Here is a 15,586-nt window from a genome sequence, read left to right as displayed (position 1 = left end):
GGGAGGAGAAGGAAGTGAAGTGAAGGACAGAGAGCAAAGTCCAAACACACGCAGAGAATCCTATTATGTAGTGTTGAAACAGCATCTCTGCTTTTTGTATGCACAGGAGAAACGTAATGCTCCTTACCATAGCCAGCATCAAATATAAAATTTATAGACGCTGCAAATCCTCTGAAGGCATACACGGATTGTGTTTACATATATTCTTAAAAGTTACCGTTATTAAAAATTTATTCTCCTGAATATTCATCTTTCGTAGTGAAGAATAATTCCGTTATATAATTCCATTTCAAACGAGATTCAGTTTGTTTCTTCCTCAAGATCTTTACTGAAAGGAGAATGAATGGACTTTTTCCGTTAGAAAAGAAAAGAAAGGATGCCAAATTCTTTTTATGGGATAAATCACTATAACACCAAAAAAACAACAACAAATTATAGCTTTCAATGTGGGAGGAAGGAGATACAAATCCTTGAAAAACGAGAAGATTAAAGAATCAATTATATTAAAATAGGAAAAAAAATATAATTCATTCTTTTTTAAAATATATCGATGTTCCAAAATGCAGTTTTTGCAAATTTTAAAAATATATCACAAAGAAGGTAAATAAAATTCAGAACTTACTTCCGTTATTTTTTTTTCAGCTTATCCAGCAGAGACTAAGATAAACTAACCTGATAAATAAAAACCCTCTGCTTTTCTATCCAACAAGGGAAGATTTTTTTTAAATTATCGATTGCATCAAAAGAAGCAAATAGGGTAAAATTTTATTTTTGAAATATGTAAATAGAATAATCTTAATTTGCCATTTCAGTTGGTACTTATTCAATATTCTAGGATATTATTAAGTATTTTCTGATTTCTGATATAAATATTTTTCTTTTTAATATGCTAATAATAATGCTGAATTTTTTTAAAAAAAATTTCATGTTTATTTTTTTTTCTAGTTTCATTTCTTCTAACAATTATAGCGACTTAAAATCAGAAATGAATCATCTCAGCGAGAAAATGGAACGAAATGCAATCAAACTGCTGCTGCTTCTACGTCATAAGCAAGTCGCCACATCAAACCGCTATTTTACATGAGTTTTTACCAATATTTTAAAGAGCCATACCGAATTTCATTGTCAAGATAATTACCTTACACTAATATTCTTAATTTATATGAATAAATATTCTAATAGGGACATAATCTATATATTTAACAATGTAATCAAATATTATGTATTCTATTTCTATTATATCCATATTTTTTGGATAAAAAATGATTTTTTTTTTAATTTTCCTTATTTTATACTTTTATTTATTTTCACACAAAAATATTTATATTGAAGCAAAAAGCACTTGAAATCTTGAAATAATGACAGAAATATTGTAAGTTAACTGGAATCACATTTATATTTTTTACTTTAATGAATTTTCGTAATTTCCTTTTGTATAATTTATGTAATATACAAAGTTATAGAGTCAATTATTTATAATATTGCTAGAGTTTCAATAAAGAAAATTTATTGTCTACATTTTATTATACTAATAAAGCGATTTAAAAGCTTTATATTCTTATTATTCTCTATTTTTTATTCGTAACTATCCTTTATTATTTAAAAAATAATTTTTCTTACATAAATTTCTAGAGGGTGTATTATCTCTATGAAATCAATATTTAGTTTAAGTTACACATTAATTAAATATAAAAAAGGCTATAATTATTAAAATTTTCTATTATCGCCAGAAATTAATTACATAACTTCAGAATCTTTGTACATGAGCAGGGTAGTGCAAAATCAATTATAAAATTATAACTTTAAAAGGATGAGACATGTATTTAAAATAATTACAGTTTTCTTACATTTGTTAGCACTAACTAAAAAATTGTGTGATGAATCAGTTGTGAAAAAAAAATTGTATATTGAATCAGCTATTTAGAATACAGAAAATTAAAAGATATTATCTAATTAAATGTTCACTTAATACAACATAATATATTTAAATATTCTCATTGAGTAGTATTAGATGCTTTTACTTTCCATACCTTTTGAAAGCCTTTAATGATTTCCAATGAAAAGCAATTGCCCTTAAGAAAGCAGAGTTTTTAATGGATTAAGAGCTTAAGAGGTAACTAAATATAAGCCAGCCGTCCAAAAGTATGCGTTCTAGGAAAATCGTTCACAAGAAAAGTTGATTGATTTTTGTCCACTTAGGATTTCCATTAACTGTAATGGAATGACTTAGAAGAAAGAGTGAAGATGAAAACATAATAATTAAAAAATATTTTTGAAAGAGTTGACAGAAATTTTATTTGTTATCAAGCTTGAAAATTTTTAAAATTATTTGGATTGAAGAGTATTTTTTTAACTTTGTCAATTAAATAAGATAATAAATACCTCACAAAATTTAAAAGTGAAGGGGATCTCTGGTCCAAAACATCACAGTGTGATATGTTTTAGGTGCAATTCATCTATCTTATTTTTATTTTTAAAATTTATTTTTATATTTATCGTGGCAATAAAGTGCAACCAAATATATATATATACTTAATATTATTGTACTGAATGGGAATATAAATTTAGTAATTACAAAATAAAAAAAATTAAATTATGTATTAAAATTTGAGAAACTATATGGAAATATTTTTTTTGTCCTTGAAATTTATAATTTTTGAATTTACAAGTGGCGTATTCATTGAATAATATACTCAGAGTTATTGAAAAACATTATATTTTGATTAATTTAAATTTAAAAATTAATTCGAAAAGCTCATTTTTTAGTGATCGCTTTCTATTGAAGAATTAATTATTGCTAAATATCGTAGCTTTAGAGAGGTCCGTCCTGCATAGCATTTTGAATAATTTTCACATCATACATGCCGAATTACGCAATTCACTGATTTCATGACAAAATTTTTATGTAGAAATAGATTAAAGTCAGTTATAAGTTAACATTCGGCAGTAATAATAAAGCCAATTAATCCTTTTATTCTTTGCAACTTCTATGATCAAAAGATGTAAAACAATTGTTTTACCAAATGTTTTATTAATTATTAGTAAATTTTGAATATATTTTATGTGAAATATAATTAAAGATAATCATAGTTTCTAGAGTTAAAACCTATATTTGTATTTCATTGAATAGTTCTTATCTTGCTCTAGAAAGGAAATACATTTTGTAAACATATTTCAGCTGAAAAGAAATATAAAAGCATCTTCATTTTTGTCAAAAACTGACAAAAAGAGAGATGAAAAAATGAAGATGCCATTGACAAAAATGAAATGATTTTAAGAGAAGAAATTTTATATCACATATATTTTAATTAAATCCATTGGCATTTCCTTTAGTAAATGCAAAATCAAATATATTTTTATCTTTTTCTTTATTTCAGAAATATGAAGTTTTCGTTGCAAGATGGAAATCAATAAATAAATTATTTAATTACTATAACTTTAGTTAGAATACTATTAAAAGCATTTCGAGCGAAGTAATGAAATTTAAATATATATCTAACGCAGACTATAAACATTTTTTTTCTGAATAATTCGAGTATGCATTTATCTGTTAACAGGTTTTCAAATCGCTGTGGATGATATATACAGGGTGTTGCCGAATTCGACCGATAAATTCAGAAGGGTGATAGGAGGCATCAAGAGGATAACGAATACAACATGGGGTCCCAAACGACGTTTTGGGGGTGAAAATCGCAAAAATATAAGGAGTCGGCAAACTTTTGGAAACTGTAAAAAAATTAATAAAAAAATACCAAAAGGTGTTTCAACTATGAATATTTTTTAAGTGAAAACACATTCTTAAAGGCAATTTTTCATGTGAGTAACATGCCGATTTAATGAACCAGAGGGTCGTAAATTATTGAAAACGAAAAAGTTGTTTAGAACCCTTATCTGCAAAAATATTAAAACTTTAAGAAAAATAAAAGCTAGAAAATAGGAGGAATTTTATACTCTTAAATTTGATATAACTCTGTAGTGTGAAATCTGAGGAGGTTTTAAGATCTTCAAGAAAAACTAAAATGTTTGCCGGGAGACATCGCTGCAACATCGGCACCAATGTTTACAGAAGGTGTTGCAAAATTCTATTGAAAAATTCTGAGGAGTAATAGTAGGCATCAAGGCGATAAGAATTTTCAAAGAAATATAAACTTGCAAACGACGGTGAAAATTTATTTGCTGGAATACAGATACAGCATATATTTGCAGCACATACATTTTAACATAAGAAAGGAGACGATGAGAAACTTTTATATAAATTGTTCAATGTTGCGGCCGTGAACGTCATTACACATTCGACATCGACGTTTAAAGGGCCACCGGACGCGCTCAAACATACCAGGTGTGCTTGCGATTTCTCCAGCAACGACGACGATCCGTGCTAGGAGATCTTTCAATGTATCCAAAGGTGTCTGATAAAAAAGATATTTTATATGGCCCCAGAAGAAGAAACCCAAGGGATTAAGGTCCGGGGAACTTGGAGGCCAAACAACAGGTCCGCCACGTCCAATCCACGTCCCAGGATATGTATCATCTAGTTAGTTACGCACAGAATTCAAAAAATTCACTGTTGCACCAACTTGCATTAACCACATGTTCTGGTGTGCAATGACGGTATTTTTTGCAGTAAATCTGGAAGGACGTGTTGCAAGAAAACAAGGCACTTTGCTCCACTGAGGCTTCGGACCCTGCATTTGGCCTCGTTATTTTGAAGGATCCTGTCTCCCGCAACAACCGTCTATTAATATTTGTAAAGGTGGTGTGGTGTGGACAACGCCTACTTGAATATTGCTATTGGTATATTCTTTGTGCTAGCCGTCCATTACCATCCGCTCGGTCGTAAATTAAATGCATATTTGCCGTTCGTGAAATCTGACATGTTGTTTGCGAATGAAACTTATCGACTATCAATTCTGCACTGCTCTTTAATGAATATAATCTGCTTTTATATTCCTCTAACCATCAATTCTGCAAGATCGCAGCTTTTATATTCCTCGAACGCATGGAAAATTTAGAAACGAGAAAGTTTTTTCTCGACTACCTTGTTCCAAATCCTTGCATTCTTAGGGAGATTCTTTTCGCCAGGCTAATTGTCCCTTCGATGTCTGTTTCTGCGATTTTCACAGAAAAACCGTCTCCTGCGACCCTATGGTTTATGATAATTTTTAATATCTTTAATGCCTACTATCACTTCTCTAAATTTGCCTTTCGAATTTGGTAACACCCTCTGTAAACATCGGTACCGATGTTGCGGCGATGTTTCCCGGCAAACCTTTTAGTTTTTCTTGAATATCTTAAAACCTCCTCAGTTTTCACACTACAGACTTATATCAAATTAAAAAGCATAAAATTCTTTATATTTTCAAGCTTTTATTTTTCTTAAAGTTTTAATATTTTTGAAGATAAGGGTTCTAAACTACTTTTTCGTTTTCAATAATTTACGACCCCCTGGTTCATCGAATCGACATGTTACTCACATGAAAAATTGCCTTTAAGAATGAATTTTTTTTAAGTGAAAGCACATAGCTGAAACATCTTTTGGTATTTTTTTATTAATTTTTTACAGTTTCCAAAAGTTCGCCAACTCCTTATATTTTTGCGATTTTCACCCCCTAAACGTCGTTTGGGACCCCATGTTATATGGTGATTCTTTATCCTCTTGATGTCTCCTATCACCCTTCTGAATTTTTCGGTCGAATGCGGCAACACCCTGTATATATATTTCTAAAATTTTTTTATTTTATGCGATTTGCAAATGGAGGAAAAATATATATAATTTCTCATAATGCAATTTAATCACATTATTCCAGACATGTTTTCTTTCTGATGATGAACTTAGAAACGGATATTCACTTTTCATGCAGGAGAGATTTCTTCGTGATATTTCACGCTTTGGATAGCGGATTTCTGTAATTTTCGAAGCATCTTTATCCGAAAATGTACGTGAAACATCTTCCATAATAAAATTGAACAGAAAAAAAGGTTTTATACTTGGCATTCTTTATTTTTCTAAATACGAACGATGTTGCTAGTCTTGAACTAATTTCAAAACTAAACATTATAATATCCTGAAAAATTGCCATCTTTCATTTTGTTGTTGTTAAAAGTTACTATTTTTTCAATATATCTGAATATTAATGCGACAGAAATTATAGAAATCCAGTATAAAAGTTATAACTATCATATAGCTGAATGCAAAAATAAATTTATTTTATTTGCTAATTATCAGATATAAATGAGAGGGAAATCTAAAACGTTCCAATAGATCGTATTAAGAAATATGTAGTAAAAAATTGTTTGAATCATTTAACTGACTAACTAAAATTCTTATTAAATCTGTCGTTGAAAATATCTCATAAATTAGGTTTGAAATAACAGTAACATATGTATTACTGAATAATTTTATATATAAGCATTTCAGGCTAGTTATATATATCACATTTTTTTCTAAAAAAATGCAATTTTTCAAAAATTGCACTGAAGAATTTATGTTAATCAATCGGATTCTGGTCAAAAATTTTATAATTTTTTGTCAATTTTCAGTGCGCTTGAAGAGATTTTTTCAATATAAGCTGAAATGAATTTTTCCATTTTATGATAATTTACTAACTTAAACTTTATTTAAACATTTTGGCGAAGATTAACTCTCTCTTAATCTTCTGATAATTTTTTTGAGCTGCATTAATGTAAATTTTATAAAAGTTTTCGTTTGTGAAGAATCAAATTAAAATAAAAATTTTGAATTCATTTGAAAATTATTATTCCGGAATTAAAAATTTGTTTGCAAATTGAGCCGTAAAGGACACATTTTCAAAATATAAATTATTAAAATAAAATATAGTATAGTGATGAGTTACATGAAATCTCTTATTTCCGAGAGTGTTTTTGATTAAATGATTCACTTTACAGTATTAAACATTCAACATTAAAAAAATCTCAATATTAAAAACAATTTCTGCCATAAAAAATTTACAAATACAAAGGATAATGCTATATTTAAAGCTTTAATTTTTAAATATTATATTTTGAGCATTAGGTTTTACATTATTAAAAGAAGTCTCGTTTTTTGAAAAAGATCTTATAATTTTACTAAATGTTACATCTGAAATTGTAAAAAACTAATTTACTTATCAACCCGTGTAAGCATCAAAAAGAAATGTAAAACGTGATACAGATGAAAAATTAAATGCATCTTCACATCATATATGAAAGATGCTTAAAATGGCAATAAATACTTTGCAATCATCTAATCTGAAGTAAAATATTTTAAATACTTTAGAGATGAAAACCACTGGTTTGAAGACTTCCCATTATTTTTTTCTCTTTTAATCATATTTCAAGATTCTTCGTTTTCTTACCATTTTTTTATTTGTGTTTACTGTTTTATAATTGTAAATATAACCTTTTATAACAGATGTTTCCTTCAATTCCTTGTGCGTTCTATGTGCTGGAATAAATATTTTTTTACTTGTGTATTCCCGATGACAAAAATTCAATACACTCAATTTTAGTGTTTTCTTAATTTATTAGAAGTTTATCGAATAGTGTAATTGACTTTCATTTTCTATTCCCACAGTGCCAAGTGATTGCAAATAGGAGAAAGACTAATTTAGAGAAAATTTAATATTTAGAATACTGAATTATAAGAAATCGTTTAATTAAATAAATTCTAATTTTAGTAAATGATTAAAGCCGACTGTTACAAGTTATTTTCATCTTGATCCCTTTTACATCACAATTAGAAAATGATTCATAACTCACAAACAAAAATCCAAAAACTAATCTTTTCTGACTCCACTCTTTTAATGTGAGATGGGAATTAAAGAAAACCTATTTAAAAATAACTCACATGAGCTGAATCTTAATGACTTCGATTAAATAAAGATGAACTGCAACACCTGCAAATTCAGCGTCCTCTTTCATAATGCATAGCATCAACCATAGAATAGTAAATCCTTAATTATATCACAATCAAGGAGGCTGAAGTCACGGGCGTCATATTTTTAATTAACAAAAGGCTCTGTTATCTTCGATCAAACAAATACTTCAGAGCTTTTACAAAAGACCATCACTCTTTTTCCGAGAATATCTCATTAATGAAATATTGATTGTGCGCCTTGTAATCAGGAAATCTGAAAGAACTTCAGATTTCCTCAACTAATAATCTAACTTTTATCCTAATCTGAGATGTTCATATTTTGATAGCTTTGACATATTTTCTATATTATTCCCTGTAACTTCAGCAAAGCTTTGTGAAAAGTTTTTAACAATAAAGAATCTTCGCCTATTTTAAGCCCATTATTCGAAACCTATGGATGGATAAATCACTTTTAATCTCAAAATTCACTGCAACTTTATGCTTTAGGTTATTTTATAAACAAAGTTTCCTTTTCCATTTCGCTTTTGTAACTGTGGCTTTATTTCACTTCTTATTAAACTCATTTTTCCACTGAATTGTTTAAATTAACTTTTATTAAACGAAATATGGTAATTCCAAGTTTCCGGATTTACATTTATTTTGCAATTTAAAATGTATAAATTTTTCAAACATTAAGAAATAGAATTTTATACTTCTATTTCTCTATGGGTTTATTTGGCAATGCGAATTTTTGTTCATTTAGAATAAATATACTTTAACCTGAAAGTCAAATTTGTGAGATTATTTATGATTATTTCATGCACTGAAACACTTTTTTTTCATATACTATTATTGGAAATTTTAATTTAGAGATTGACACCTTTTCCTCCAAAACAAAGAGGTCTTTACTCTCAGGACTTAATAAATGAATAGTAGGAATCAATGTAAGGCATTAACATCATCCAAAACTCAAATTTAGATAGTTTCCATTTATTTTATCTTTTTACACAATTCGACTTATTTATCTTTGTAAAGATGTATTTCTGTGATCGATTTTCCATTCATTTCCAGATGTGCTAAAGCTTTGCAAAGATTATTATCTTGTGTAATTGTTAATAACACACGAATTTAATATTTTCACAATTCTAATATCGATTGGTCGATTATTTAATTAAATTTTGGTTCAATATGATGACCTTATATGGTAGTGCATTTTGATAGTATTAATTATAAAATTTCGTAATATTTGTAATAAATTTAACGGTGAGAGACAAAAGTAGAAAAACATTAAAAAATATCTATTTTTAAATGCATTAATAAAAGTGCGTTCCTAAGAAGAAAGTGTTTATTTAAATTTTATATTTTTGAATTACGGAAAAAAAATTGAATTACATCGTATTTCATGAACTAAAAACATATCATCCTACTCTTCAAAATCTACATGAAACCATTTTCAGAAAGCTTCATGCCAGACGATAAGTTAAATGTGTAACATATCCTCAAATGTAGCAACTTTTCAATGTAATAGTCTGGAATCTCCTTTACATCTAGGTTCAAACCGTTTACTAGTAAAACAGGTTCGTGCTTCAAAGTCTATCCATCTTGTTATAAAAATAAAAAGAATTTTAAATTTTAATTAAAAAGAATTTCATCGTGTTGTAAAAATAAAAAAGGAAATCGCAGCTTATTTTGAAATTAAATATTTTTTTTAATATGCGTTTATCATATTTTTATTATCTCTTGCGAAAAAAGCTATCTTCACTGTATAGAGTTTTCGCTTTCGTGATTGTTAAAATAAAGAGCATTTTAAACAATATTTAAAGCAATTACTATCTATTATATGTATTGAAAATCAGCTCAAAATTAAAAAAAAAAATGTTTTCGTATTTCAATTTAAAATAGATACTAGCAAATTAGTATAAATATTTCAGCATACTCAAAACATTTTCAAAAGTACTAAGCATGTAAAATTTTATTTTGTATTCAGTGACTAAGAGATAGCAAAATTTAATGAATTCCCAGTGCTTTTTTGTGAGCTTCAGTTCGTGCACGCAAGATCGCCATATCAGATTGAGTAGCACATTGGATTTTCAGTCATCCGGTGTTTTTTTTCTTACAAGATTGGAAAATTCAGAATATTTGGAATAATAACTCTGAAATTCTAAATAATTGTTTGAAGAATTTAAAATAATTTCAGCAGCATAATTTCGGATTTTTTATAATGTTGAACATTTTAAACTACATTTTAAAGTTTGCTCATTGTTTTGGTAATTAGAAACGAAACTAAACATAAAAATAGAAATAGAAACTTTTTCCGAAATTAAAATCTAAAAATTTAAAAAATAGAACTGTACTATTTGCTTATACATAATTATTGAAAAACAAAACATTTCCCCCTGAAATTATATGACTGAAATATATACATGAAGTTCTTTAATTTCATTGATAATCAATTTTTCTAGGATAATATGCATCAAATCTCAACATATATCATTAGAAAATAATCTCAGATGATAATACTTAAATAATTATTATAATTAAACTTCAGGAAATACCCTACTCTCTATCAAAAAAAGGTAAAAAGAGATTTTTATTCTTCATCTCACGAAGTTTAGAATAAAACAATTTCCTTTAACTACTCTACCTAATTAACACGTCATTATTTCAGCAACTATTTCCTTCTTATAACCGAGGGACATCCCATCATGTAACAGGGAAAAAAGGATTAAAAAAAACTCTTCAAAATATTTCCTGAAAAATTATTTCATATAGAAAAAAAAGTTACTTTTTTTGAAGATATTTTCAGAGTTTCAAGAGACTTCTTGTTTGTCAGGATTTATTTTAAGAAATAATTTTAAAAAAATTTATTGTTTAAGTAATTTTTTTAATTGTCTATCGTATATTGTTTAAATAGAAGATTAAACTTACATTGTAATTTTTAAAGCCGCCGTTCTTTTAGAAATTTTAAATGCAATTCAAAATTTAGAAAAATATTTAGGGTAAAAGAATAAACAAACTAAAAGCACGAAAACAGCATTTTTACTAAAAGAATAAAAAAATTAACATATAACAGTCACCTACTTTAATGAAAAATAGGACATACGGAATTTATTTATATTTTATATTCAAATAGTAAAAAAAATTATACAAATAGGCTATATCCTGACACTTCTTTTTAAAAGTCTGCTTACGTCTCCTTTTTTATAGAATACATAGCCAGTTGTGAAATTGATAGAATATAATATTCTACTAATTTTTTGATAGAGCATTTTTTAATTCTAAGAATAGGAGTGTAGCACCATTATTGTTTTTTTTATTGTTATACTTTAAATGGAGACACTTTAAAACGCTTTCAGGGGTAAGTCATAAAAATTTTTGAAATATGATAAAAAAAACAATCAATCCAATTAATAGGTTGTGTGGATATATATTTAGCAATCAAAACATTTTTCAATATCTCTCCTTCCTTATTTGAGGACACCGCGCATCTAGAGCTCTGTGTAAGAACATTCTTTGAAATAATTGCGCAAATTTCTTATGATAATTGCAGTAATTATAAATATTTTAGATTAATAAATATTTTTATTTACGTTTTAAAATTTGAAATATTTAAAATATTAAAAATACAATTTATGATATGTTTGTTACGAAATTTCCAAATTATATCTTATATATATAAATAATAAAAACCATTGTAATATAAAACAAAATATCAATTAAGAATAAGAAGTATCGAACTAAAATACTAAAAATATATATTCACAATTAAATTTAAATTGATAAATATCAAATAGAAAGCAAAAAACAAAATGAGAAGAAGAATAACTCATTATTTGGCATGGAATCTTTCGAAACATGTAAAAGTGTCTTTTAGTCTAATAATGGCACATTGCATTATTTGCATATTGTTCGTGTTTTACGCACATTTTTTAGAACTATATTGGAATTTTTTTGGGAACTTTACAGGACAAAATCGCAAAAAATTAAACAGAGCATGAGCATTAAAAGTAAGAGACCATCCGGAACTAAAAGCAAATCTGAAAAGTTAAATGTTTTCTGATTTCAAATACGGGTGGACTTCCTTAAAAGATTATAAACACAACTCCTACCTGAACACAAATTCTGCATCGCATCCTTCTCTGAAAAATATCGTTATAGCTTCCCCACGGTTACGAGAAGCGACGAGCGGAAGATAAGCGAATGTAAAAACAGATGTTGTATACGGGCGGTGTCCCCAAATGAGACCACCCAGAAATCAACTACTTCGTTCTTAAACTAATTAGAAGCTTTAAAAGAATTACGATTTAAAACTTCATAGACATTGTAAGAAAGCAGGTGGCTCATTTTGATAAAATTTCAATTCTTAAAAACACAGAAAAAATACCCACATTTCAGGGAAACAAACGAGGCATTTTTAACATAAAATTTATACAAAAAAAAAACACTATATAAGTGCTTGGGTTGCCATCTATTCATTAGAAAAGAAACGAATTGCACTTTCTCAATAATTTTTTGAATTTTAAAATCAATAATTTTTTTTTACAGAATTTTTTTAATTTGGTGCCCCTTTTGACACCACCACTGAAAGAGTTGACCATGAATATCCTAAGAATTATCTTGGAGAGCCCATATCATAATTAGGTTGTTCCATAGATAGTATTAAATCATCAATAGTATTATAAAGAAAGGAAGAGTAATGAAAAAAGGAAATAAGAAAGGGGAATAAAAAATTATCTTTATTTTGAAATGCAGGGTAACTGTATCAGCTTATTTCTCTAATCTTCAATTCATCAAAATCAGACCACAGTTGCCTCAATTCACATTTTGAAATGCGGCTTAAAAGCAATTGGACAATGCAATATAGCTTCTGATATTAAATAAAAAAATTAAAATTAGATAAAAATGAATGCCAATGATTATAAAATTTAAAGTGACCTAGATATTTTTATAATAATTGCAAAAACATATTCCATAGACTAGCTTCTTTTAGGTAGTGTGTTATATACAAGCAACCAATTTTCTTCCTTTCATTCATAGTTTCTCTACCCAAGATTTCTAGTATAATAGATTCGCTGATCTTTGCTTTAGAGTGGAAAATATTGATTTGCTATCACTAAAATGTAGTTTTTAAATTTCTTTAATCCATATTTTAAAAAGAATATTACTCATATTTCTTGACTGCTTATTAGGTCCCGCCTTATTATTCTAGGATTCTTTGAAAGAGAATAGGGCAAGTGTCTATGCTACCTCCAAAAAAAATCATGAAAATCCAGGCTGCGAATGATAATTAATAAATAAAGACAATTAGGTAGCACAAAAGTAATATATATGTACAAAGAGTAGTCATTAATTCTATATGTTCAACCGAACCAATTGAATAAAATCATACGGTTAAATAGGAAACCTTTATTATTCATACACGTATGAAAATATTACTATAAAAATCCTTTTTGGCCTATCTTTTTCTTACCTAAAAATAGTTTTTGCTAATTTTTAAAAGACATTACCTGTGCACTATTCTGATTATAAGTCAATTCCATGAGACAAATCTCCAGAAATATATAGGATTACTAATGGAGGAGATTAATACATCATTCGATGATCAATGAAAGAGCATGGAATCGATTCCATGCCATTAGGTAAGACACGGAAATGAAATTATGAGCTCCAGGCCAAAAGCGCTACTTACGCTTCCCTCAGGAATGTGAAATCGTATTATCTTTTTGGCTTTTATGCATCGAAAGTATAAATAACTAATGATCAATAAATATTATTCCGTATTAGAAGGAAACTTCTAATGAGATAGTGCAAAATATTTTATCCATGACAAGGCTTCGTCTGTTATCGAATTTATTTCCAATAATTTCTATATAGTAGTAATGTAGTTGAAACCATTGTCTATAAAAGCTTAGATAATATTTCAGGTTTTGTAGATTCTTTAAGATAACTTCAAACTTTTTCCGCATTTCTGCTTTTTTATTCATTAAGATTTTGAAATTGTTATTAATGAAGATTTAAGTACTCCTATTATATTAAAAAATATTTTGAAAATACCACTTGAAATTTTAATACTAAATTCAAAGCACTTTAAAACATATGTATAATGGATAATCTTTACAATTTTTCAAGCTTTACGTTGCTTTTGAAATTAAATTAAAGCCTTTTAAGACATCAAATACTTATACATTTTTTTTTTACTATCTATTAGTCCTTTCTAATTTGAAACTAAAAATTTCTATTTTTCTCTTTGTCATGATGATGCCAGAATCAATAAAATTCGCGTGCAAATTACTGATTTATAGTGATGTTTCTGATTATCAATAGAAGTAAAGATATTATGCCCAAAATCTTTTTATCTAATAATATTTTCGTTTAGAACATCCAAGTGCTGTTAAGCTATCACATATGTAATTTTATCTGATGTAAACAGTTGTACAATTATGTCCATCGTTCTTTCTATTATGTTACATATCGGCCTTTCTGAAATGATATTTATGACATTTTTGTTTATCTCACAGATATTTAAAGGGGAAGAATAAGGAATCGACAACCAAGTTCTTTTATATGATGTAAAGCTCTAAAATCACATTCATATACCAATCAAAATCAAATCATTTCTAAACACTTGTGAGATAGACGGAGTTGCTTTTGATGTATTTAGTACGTTCATAACACCAAAATACAAAATATCCAGTTTTCAAAACTGGAATCTCCATTTCACCATTCTTTCTCATCATATCTTTCATGCCTCAGCTAATAAAAATGCAGATAGAATTATACTTAAAAGAAAAGTATGAAATTAATTAAAAATAAATACGCCTTTTTAAATGCAGAGGTTAAAACAATCAATAGCCGTTATTCTACAATATCAAAAATCTATAAAAATGTCTTCGTAGATTAAATCTTAAAAATTGATAAAATTCCCAAAATTAATATCCTCCCATAGCAATGATTCTTTTGTCTAGTTGAATTTCAGCGGCAATTATTATTTTTTATGTGTTATAAACTTCAAAACTATTTTTCTTCCTGTAATCAAGATGAATCCTTTCTGTAGTGTCTTCACTGGCACCATTTTGTGACAAAAATACTTCAATTTTGTTCTGCTTCAAAAAATTTTATGTGAAGTCTGAAATGCATTGCCATAGTTTAAATTTGAACATAAGCTTTTCTAAATTTCTTAAAATTTAAAAATTATAGAATTTATTTCGCACTGTGTCTGTCTTTAATATTACTTTTTTGCTTTAAAATAAAAGCATAATATTTTAAGAAATTTGTGTTGCAGTTGATATTTATTCAAATTGCATTGGTCAAACCGTCATGATCATTACCACATCAAAGAATAGCATGGCTAAGCCTTTAACGCGAAATTCTAGCTGAAATTACAAAACTATTATAATTAATTTCCTGATACGAATACTATTCTGTAGTTTCTAGGTACTGAGAATGCTATTCATTTGTCAAGGGAATTAATTTGCTCATATATTCTAGTAATCCTTGAGTGTTAAAGGTATTATTATATGGAATGAAATCCTTACACAAACGTTTTTATATATACTGGCATGCTTTAAGAATGACAATCTTACTTATACGGATTTTCATTAAATTTTACTAAGAAAGGTATGAAAATCGCGGAAAGATGTTATTTTTCTTATTATGAATATTCAAACCATCTTCAAAATCTCCTAAGTAGTTACTTATCACTCTTGCGTATTTAATTACTTTCGAAACGCT

Source organism: Argiope bruennichi, chromosome 1 (assembly GCF_947563725.1).
Source record: "Argiope bruennichi chromosome 1, qqArgBrue1.1, whole genome shotgun sequence".
NCBI classification, from domain to species: Eukaryota; Metazoa; Arthropoda; class Arachnida; order Araneae; family Araneidae; genus Argiope; species Argiope bruennichi.
The sequence above is the reverse complement of the archived record's forward strand: the minus strand, read 5'-3'. Positions refer to the sequence as shown.